Consider the following 9,932-nt stretch of genomic DNA (forward strand, 5'->3'; position numbering starts at 1 on the left):
GTAAGCACGCGCCGACACCTTGATCTTGGGCTTCTAGCTTCCAGACTGTAAGTTAACAAATTTCTGTTGTTTTAGCCACCCCATCTGTATTGCTTTGTCACCACAGTCCTAGCACGAACATAGGCAGGAAAAAGGACTTTTTCAGATTCCCTTGCAGTTAAGGCTGGCCATGTGACACACGCCAGCCAATGAAATGTGAGAGAAAAGGATGCTGGGAGGGTTTCTGGGAAAGTCTCGCTTTCCTGGGAATGGGTGTCACTAATGTACCCATTTCCCCTTCATCCTACCTTGACCGTGGATCGCATGGCTGGGCCATTTCGTGACTGCAAGAGAAAGCACGAGAGAACCTCAGAGATGCCACCTGCCACCACTGCTCTGCCTGTAGCTGCTTACTTCTAGCCTTCTAGTTTTGTGAAAAGACAGACTCTGTTTTTCTTAAACCACACTGGCCAGGCCTTCTGTCACTTGCAGCCGAATAAACTTCTGATGCACTCTTAGAATGTGCATTCTCTTCCTTGGAGCTCACAGGACCATATTCATGGGGCCATTGCACAGACTAAATGAGAATCGATACATAATGGTGCTGTGAATGATAAAACACGTGTAATTGTGAGTTATTGTCACAATCAACAAAAACCTCCCCAAAGCTACTGTTTCAGTTTGGAGCTTACTCCCAACCCCTGACTCACAAAGCCCTGTGTTGGCTCCCCCACCAAGGAACCAGATGGGCGGAAAGACGTTTATTTCCAGCCGTTTAGCATGACTGTTATTTAAAGCTGGAAGGAAGCCTAGAGATCATTTAATGCAAACCCCTTATTTCATGAATGAGGAAATCGAGGCCCAGAGAGGCTGAGTGATTTGTCCAAGGTCATGGAGCGAGTCTTCGGCAGAGCCAGGCCTCGAATCTAGGTGTCCTTGAGACCCAGAGCAGGGCTCCTCCCTTTCATACGCCACGTGGACTCTGAGACCCTCGGAGTCGATTAGTTAAAATGCTTTCGTGACTTAGGGCACAGTCGTCCCATTTCCCCTCGTGTCTGAGCAGATATGATCTCTTCCTTTCCAAAACTCTTTCTTGACCTCTCCTGAGCTCATATTCAGTCTGGGCAGCCCTACTGGGGTTTGTTTTCTCGTCTCGCTTCCCCTGCCCCATTGATAGCAAGTTAATCACTGTTGACTGTTTATCATGTGCCAGGCACTGTGAAAGTACTTTACAAACATCGTCTTAAGTAACAATCACAGTAACACAATGATGGTAGTAACCCCAGCCCCACTGATAGATGCACTTATTGAGAATTGGTGACATTACGCCACTTCCTCCAGGTCACCTGCTTAATAAGTGGGAGATGGCAGCTTTCTCCTGGCCATGCGATGAAAGGCCTTCAATTCAGTTTAATTCAGGTCGATGCATTTTCAGTTCTGGGCCCTGGGGGTAGAATAGCGCTAGGGTCTGAATGTTTGCATCCTTCCCAAAAGTCACACGTTGGATTCATAGTGCCCAACATGATGGTGTGAGGACATGGGGCCTTTGGGAGGCAATCCAGTCATGGCGGGGCAGGGTGGGGAGCCCTCACGAATGGGATTAGGCCCGTGTAAAAGAGGCCCCACAGAGCTAGCTCAGGCCGTTCATAATGTGAGGTCACGGAAGTTTGCAACACAGAAGAGGGCCCACACCTTGACATGCTGGTGCCCTCATCTTGGACTTCCAGCTTCCAGACTGAGAATTACATTTCTGTTGTTTATGAGCTACCCAGTCTTTGTATTCTGTTAGAGCAGCCCGAACAGACTAAGACAAGTGAACAGGATGGTGCGTCTGCCCTTAAGGCACTTATAGTGCCCAGGAGGGAAGCATCAACCGAGGTGCTACGTGGTGCTGTGGTTATGGGCATACCCTTTGGAGCCAGCCAGGCTGGGTTCGAATCCTGCATCTGCCGCTTACCGGCTGTGTGACTTTGGGTCAAGTACTTTATCTCTATGTGCCTTGATTTTCTCATCTCTAAAGCAGGGATAACAGCTAGGAAGACCAGGTGCTGTAGGTGTAAAAAATTTAAAAAGTAAAAAATAAGGGATTGTAAACTGACAAGGTCCTTGCAATCTGTGAGGTCAACCAACGGTTGCCTCGCCTAAAAAAAAAAAAAAATTAAAGTAAGGTTATTAATACTATGTCCCTCATAGATTGTTGTGAGGGTGGAAGTAGCTAATACGTGTCAACTGTTGAGAACTCAACTCATTTTAGCTATTATTATTATTATTTTTAGTTTATCCACTCTGCACCTATGTAGTCCTCTATCCAACCTGTATTACCTCCAGGAATTCATTGGTGGTGGGGGGAGGTGCTGTCAGTTTCAGAGCTGGTTTGGGTACCTTGCTTGGGGGATGGTCTCTACTCCATTCAACTTGTCTTTACTCAACACCTCCAGAAGTGAGGCCAATAGAAAGTCATCGCCTACTTTTAGAAGAGGAGAAAGAGAGCTAGTCTTAAACCTCCCTTTGTCATTGCTGGAATGTGGGTGGGGCTTTGGGCGAGTGCTCACCCCTCTCTCCACTCAGCTCCTCAGCAGGGAAATAAAGATGTTTTGCCCAGGGAATTCTTATGGGCCCCCTGGCTGGCATGTCTGATTGTCTGATGTTGTAATTGAAAGATATGAAGGAGATGACCAGAGAAAATGTAACGCAAATAGATGGTCCTCAGCTGTGTGATATAAACAACAAAAAATGCAACAGAACCCCGCACCCCCACCCAAAGTGAGTGGGGGGAGGTCAGGAGTCAGCATGGGCTGGCGTTTTCAGGAAGCTTCACAATTACCCTTTCTGTAAAATGAGAAGAATATTTCATCTTTAAGTTTCGTTATGCTACTAAAATTTCTAGAACCCTATGATTTTGTGAGACGGACCTTATTTGGGCATTAAAAGTCAGGCTGAATCTGGGTGGTGGGGAGAAGCTGAGGCCGCCCAGGGAAAGGAGGACTTGTCCTCGTCATAGGCTCTCCAGGCACCTGCAGGGATGGGCACAGTGCTTGGTGGGAAAAACAGGTAATGAAGAGACAAGAGCCTCCCCTCTGGGCTGTCTGGGGTCTGGAACTTTGGTGAGGAGCAAGGGACTGGGAGGAAAGATGAGTGACATTTCACGAGCTTCATTCCTGAATCGGAGGCTCTGCCCTCCAGTGGAGCCGGACAGCTGTGAATTCCAATCCCTCTTTGTCCACCTTCTAGCCATACAGGGGGGTGAAAACATATGAAATCTCTGGGCTTTGACTTCCTATGGCAACAATGAGGGAAAGATAGACCCAAAAGAGCTGTTATGAGAATTCAATTAAATATGTTGACTACAGAGATTTAATAAACAACTATCTTTGCAATTCATAAAAGTGATTTTGGATGCTCTCTGAATTATCCTGAAGTCTGGGTCATGTGCTCGGACAGAATTATTTATTGGTAAAAATGGATGCCTTCATTTACCGTGTAACCATAGGCAACCTTACTTGTCTCTGTGTCTCGCTGTCTTCATCTGGAAAGTGGGATGACAATACTTATATCATAGGATAGTTAAGATTCAATGTTTTAATACACGTAAGATGTTTATAACGGTGACTGGCACATAGTAAGGGCTCAATATATGGTAATTTTGAGCATTATCATTGTTCTAATTGTTACTTTTTGGCAGGAAGAATACAATAAAATTTCTCCCAACAGGGTCTCACGTACTAAAAAGCCCAGATGCTGAGGGAGAGATCTTTGCTAACTTAGCTTATACTAGAAACATTTAATAACCTGGGAAGATGAATAGGACGATAATGACACTGCTTTCGCAGGTCGTCGTCACTGGAGGATGAATGGAAGAAATGCGCTTGCTGCTAAGAATTACATTGGTCACACTCCCCTGTCCCTCATCAACCTGAGGCCGCTCAGCTTCCATGAACGACAAGAGCACCTGCTCCTACCCTCTGGTCAGGACATGGCAGGGCTGCCATTTCACCTGCCGTAATGGTCTGACTGTTCTGGATATTCCCAGGGAGCCACCCCGACAGGCTTAGTCACTAAAGGACCCGTGGGACCCTTAGGGTAGGGAGGTGAAGGGCAGGAGTGCGGCCGGTGGGCAGATGCATCGACTCATCTCTAAACTCTAAACTCAGGTTGTCCTTGTGAAAGATGTACGGCTTTCAAAAAACAGGCCAGTCTTTGCTTTCCGATTTCCGTTTCCGACGTCGCTTTCTTCCCTGTGTCTTTAACGAGCTGCTTCTCGGAGCTCCCTCGAAGTTCAGCTATCGTTCTGTTTCTCTCTGACTATGGGTCTATGTCTCTTTCCGTGTCGTGGGTGACCGGAGCCTGCTTTCTCTGGGGTGATGGTGGGAGAGGGGGCCCAACAAGCTGCACCAGTGAAACAGGCTTTTGAAACCCTCTTAATGCAAGGGCCACTTTGGGTTTCAATAGCACGTCAGCCTTTCACACGGTCCCAGTGCTTCCTGTATAAACCAGTAAACACCCCCAAATGCAGTGATGCAGCACATGGCATTCCTCTTTCCAGCCTGTCACTGGATGGCAATGACATTTTGTTTTGCATAGTATCACGTTGTTCATAACTCTTAAAATCCTTTCTCCACATTATTTTAGCAGTGTTTCCCCGAGCTCTTACGTATTCTAAGAAAACGCCCTTTGTAATGGTTATGTAATATTTCTACCACGTGAAAAAATTTTCAATATATTTTCTCTTATAATCAAACATTCGGTTGTCCTTAACATTACTAGCGCATGTGGTGAACATCTACACATAAAGCTTTTTTTTTTTTTTCTTCCCTTTCCAAATTTAGGATCTCTTTCGTGGGCTAGATTTCCAGAAGCAAGATTATTTAGAATAATAAAGGCATGGTCATTTAAAAGAGACTTCTGAAACAGTTTTCTGAATTACTCTCCTAACGGGTGCACCAATTAACCCTCCCACCAGCGATGGATCAGAGTGACTATTCACTGCCAAGAGGGAGCGTTTTCAAGAGTTACTTTGAACAGTGGAAGAGAGCCAGCCCAGCGGGCTTCAAAGGTGTTTCAGACGAAAGGCACGATCTGAAAGGGAACAGCAAGGAAAGAGGGAAATGACCGGCACACCTGGAGGTTTAGCTGGAGAGACGGGATGCCAATAAGCAGAGGGATGGATCGCGCAGACTTCACAGGGTCTCAGGGTTCTACTTCGCCAGGTCCAGCGTTTCCTGAGGACTCCTCCTCAGCCGTCAAAACCCAGCTCGAGTGCCTCCTCCTCTGTGAAGCCTTCCAGGACTCCAAGTAAGGCTGAGGTAAGGACTCCTTCCTCTGCACCCCATCACACTCTGATTATTCCCTGTATATTACGGTACTTACCACACAGGACCACAGCTCTGCTTGTGTTGTCACTAGCCCAGGAGCTTACTTCAGGCAGGGACCACATTTTTACCCATTTCTGTGTCCTATCCCTCGTGCCTTGCTCATAATAGGGGTTGCTAGAGGTTTGTGGACAGGATGCTTGGATTGACTGGGCCCTCTGTCAGCGGGACTTGCTCCACCCAAGTGGCTGTGCCTGTCATGGCTCACACTTAGAATCCTCCCCCCACCAGGGCAGTGGCTCTGCAATCTCCAGTTGAACATTCCTTCTCACATCTTATCTGGCCTCTGGGCTCTGTTTCCTGCCTTTTCTCACACTCGCCTGCAGACTCAGAACCAACCCAGGCCCTGGGCTGCCTCCTGATGGCCTGGTTAAGCTGCTCACTTGACATTTGCTGAGCACCAGCTATGCACCAGGCATTGTTCCGGGCACTGGGGGAGCGGTCATGAGCAAGACAGGTGAATCCCTGCTTACATAGTGCTCACCTTCAAGTTGGGGTGGGGCATGAGCGTTCCCGGTGGTTTCAGTGCAGTGAAGGGGGGTAAGGTAAGCTGGGATGGGGTGCCCCTCTGACATGGCTGGTTAGGGAAGGTGTGACATCGGAGCTAAGTTCTGAATGACAAGGAGGCACCACTCGGAAAGACTGGAGAGCAGAGAGTTCTCAGCAGAGGGAACAGCCGATGCAGACGGTTCCAAAGTGGTACAAACCTGGCACGCTGGGGAAATAAAAATAAGAGCAATATGGCTAAATTAAGGGATGTGAGAAGAAACCGAGTGGAAGATGAGATTAGCAGAAGTTAAAGGAAGAAGTTTGCATTTAATTCCAAGGGCAACAGAAAGCCAGAGGAAAGTCTTAAGCAGGAGAGGGTGCGAAGAGATTTGCATTTAAAATAATTACTCTGCTTGCTGTACAGAGAATGGACAGCTTCTGCGAGACTGGGGAGGAGGATCTTGCCAATTTTCTAGGCATGAGGTGACGGTGGCCTGGCCCAGGTGGCAGTGGAGGAGATGGAGAGAAGTAGCTGCTGGATTAAGTCATGTTTTGGCAGTGGGACTCTGGGAGTGAGAGCGCGGGAGGACTCTAGGATGGTCCTAAGGTGTCTGGCTTGCAGTCTAGGTGAATGATGGTGTCTCAAAAAACCCTGGAGGAGGAACAGGTATTTTTCTTTCTTTCCCAGGGGAAGGGCGGGAAAGAGCCAAGAATCAAGAATTTTTCCTTGTTTGCTAGACCCTCCAGTCTGGTCCAGACACCCAGGTCTCATGTTCGAATCCCACCCTTTGGAGACTCGGGGTACATCTTCCAGACACACACTCTGCTGGCGTACACCTGTCCCGTTCCCATTTGTATGGCTGCCAGTCTAGCCTTCTTCCCTTTCCCTATAGCTTGCTCTATTCCCATACCCTGTACTGCCCCTCTCACCCTGTCCCCAGCTCCCAATATCTGTCTCACTCCAAGGATCAATATCTGTCTCACTCCAGGGATCAAAGTCGGCAGCATCATCATGCAGGTATGGACTACCGCTGAGCAGGTCTCAAGGTAGAAATAATGATGGCTAGCAGATATAATACTTATTGTATGCCAGGTGTATATCTGAGCTCAATCAGTCACCACAATAGTCCTGTTCAGTTGCTATTATTATTATTTCCATGGTACAGATGAGGACATTGAGGCCGGGAGTGTTCATGTAACTTGCCTATGGTCACACAAATCCTAAGGAGCTGGGATATAAACCTAACATATCTGGCTCTGGAGCTTGTGTGCAGAACTCCTAAGCTCTGCAAGATGATCAGTAATATGGTATCAGTGTGTCCCCTGGTATCAGAACTGTGCTCAGTTAAAGGCCGCTGGATTTCCTATGCCTTTTCAAGCCTTTTCACCAAGGATGTCAGGAAGGTTGAGAGGATCTGACAAAGAATCAGATTACTGATTAACTGTCCATATTTAGGCATTTATTCACTGAACACTTTTTAAAAACAAATATGATTTCTTTTTAGGAGAGGCAACCCTTAGTTGACCTCACAGATTGCAAGGAACTTGTCAGTTTACAATCCCTTATTTTTATTTGTTTGTTTGAAGACCTATAGCACCTGGTCTTCCTAGGTGGTCTCCTGTCCAAGTACTAACCAGGCCCGACCCTGCTTAGCTCCCAAGATCAGACGGGATTGGGCTTGTTCAGGGTGGCATGGCCGTAGACAAAACAAATATGATTTTATGAACATGTGTTTGTTGAGTGCCAATCAGTGTGCCAGGCACGTAAGACAGTAACAGACAAGACAGCATGTTCTCTGCATTCGTGGTATTTACGTTCTCTTTCCTATGATTCCACCTTCCGTGGCATATGCAAGTACCCCCACTCTTAGAAATGTCCCCCTGCCTCAAGCCAAGCACTGACACTGACCCCGTTATGCATGCTAACTACCCTTTTGGCTATGCATGATCTGTTCTCAGCCTCCTAGGGATTTCTCTCTAGTCTGGTCCCTTCTACCCAAAGTCACTAAACTACCTCCTCTTGGGCACCTCTTACCTACTTTCCTGCATGGACAGCTACCAGGTATATGTCATGATGACCATCTTCTGAAATCCTGAGCAGAGAAGTGGAGGAGGGTAGCTGGGACCTCTTTCTGAAATTGCGGATCATTGGTGGCTGGGAAGTCTATAACACAGTGAGCAGGCTACAATAACTGGATGAAGAAATCAGGGCTAAGGGACAACAAGGATTGAAAAGCGAAATAAAACTAAAATTAGCATGTAAAATTAGCTATAACGTCCTGTAACTGTTATAGGTGGGTTGAAAATTGGCTTTGAGCTCCCTGGCAGCCAAAATGAAAAGGGAATAATTAGTGTAAGATTTTCATGGTCCACGGGTTGAAAACAAGATAATTTGCCACTCAAAGCTTAGATTTTCTTTGTACAGGGAAGAAAAAGAAAAGTTCCTTTGTGTGCTTAGTAAGAGGACTCTGTCTGACACAGTGGGACATCTTACCAAAAATTAGTGTATCGAAATGTGCTTGCTTTGTGAAGTCATTTCATATTCATGGGAAATAGCCTTGGGAATGGCTCTCTCTTCAAGGTCAGGCACCACTTTTCTATTTCCCTTGGGTCTCTTGATGGCACCTAGAGTGGTCTTCTGTACATGGGAGTTTCCCTGTCGATGCTCCTGCCTGATTTATGCTTAATTAGGTGTCTGCAGAATTCCTGTGTCTCATTCTCCATTGTATCTAAGAAACATCCCGACTTTAAAAATTGCTGATGGGTAACTGAGAAGGAAAATAATTAGTGAGGAAAATCGAAACAATGCGCCCTGAATTTATGGCCATTCTTACAGAGATATGTTTTAGGGAGTAAGAATTACCATAAATCCCAAGGGCAAACAATAGATGTAAAAGCAGAGAAGCCAAGTTAGCAAAAAAACCCTTGGAAGTTTGCACACTTTGTTTTCTGGAAGACAAAAGGTGCTGCCATCAGGTTGGTTTTCTGGGTCAACGACTTGCCCCCTTGCCTTCCCTCTTTTCCCATGCCCTGTCCTGACATGCGAGGCATGTGAGGAGGGATCGGCCTGGGGATGGCCCACATGAATGGGCTGTTCATTGAGTGACAACCTCCTCCTTAGTTACTTCCAGCTGCTTGCAAAGAGAACATGGTTGGAAAGGCGAGGGTTTCTTTTTCAGAATTACGGCACTGGAAATGCACAAACAAACCAGACCAGGTTGGGGGTTGGGGAGACACTTAACTCCTCCTCTGTGTGGAAGGGCCTCCATTGGAGGAATTCCCCAGGCCTCTCTCTCTCTTTCCCACACCTCCGTCACTCTTTCTCTGGGAGAGCAGAGACTTACTTGAGTGGTTAGTTTGGAGAAGGAACTGGGCATCCCTGACTTGGCCCCTTTCTGTTTTTCTCTTCATTCTACCTGTCTGCAGAAAGCACACCTTCTCTATTCCTCCAGGCTGTAGGTTTTTATAGCCTATAGGTGTCCAGCACTGTTTGTGACCAATTCTGCCCAATTCTGGGTTGTGGCATGAGGAAGCCAACTATTGCCACTTACTTAAAAGCCTTGGTCCCCAACAGCCATAGGGTGGCGAAGGTGATATTTCAGATCCCTACTGCCTGACTCCTTGGCTTATTCCTACCAGAGTAGGGAAGGGGTGTCCTGTATTTGGATGCCTAAAACTCCTACTCCGACCATGAGCAGGCAGCTGCACCTTTATGACACAGGACAACGAGCCGGGGCAAAGGCTCACACAATGGAATAGTTTACAGGAGGACTCAGGGTGGCTAGCGGGTCTCCTCAAAGTGTCAAACTCTGTATGAGAGATGCCATGCACAAAGTAAAGTCGAAGAAAGCAGGTGGTAGGTATTGGTGGAAGCCCGTGTCTCCAGGTGAGGGTTGAGGGGCAAGCGGAACTGGGAAACCAGGAGGGTGGTCTACAGTAGGCGTGTGTGTTTTTGCCTGTTGAGCATCCATTTCCCCTTCCAGAAACTGTGTTCAGTCTCCATTGAGAAGCTGTTTGTCTCTTAGAGCAAGTGGGGCTTCTCCTGCCTCTCTCCAAGTGTGGGTATCAGGCTGATGAATTGCAATCTGGGGACAT

General features: G+C 47.1%; 1 pseudogene; it reads right to left on the reverse strand.

Moving 5' to 3' along the window:
* Positions 1-7,423: 7,423 nt before the first annotated feature.
* On the reverse strand, positions 7,424-7,542 carry LOC112481998 (annotated as a pseudogene).
* Positions 7,543-9,932: the final 2,390 nt, after the last annotated feature.

The sequence above is a fragment of the Pteropus alecto genome, unplaced genomic scaffold, assembly GCF_000325575.1.
Source record: "Pteropus alecto unplaced genomic scaffold, ASM32557v1 scaffold94, whole genome shotgun sequence".
NCBI lineage: Eukaryota > Metazoa > Chordata > Mammalia > Chiroptera > Pteropodidae > Pteropus > Pteropus alecto.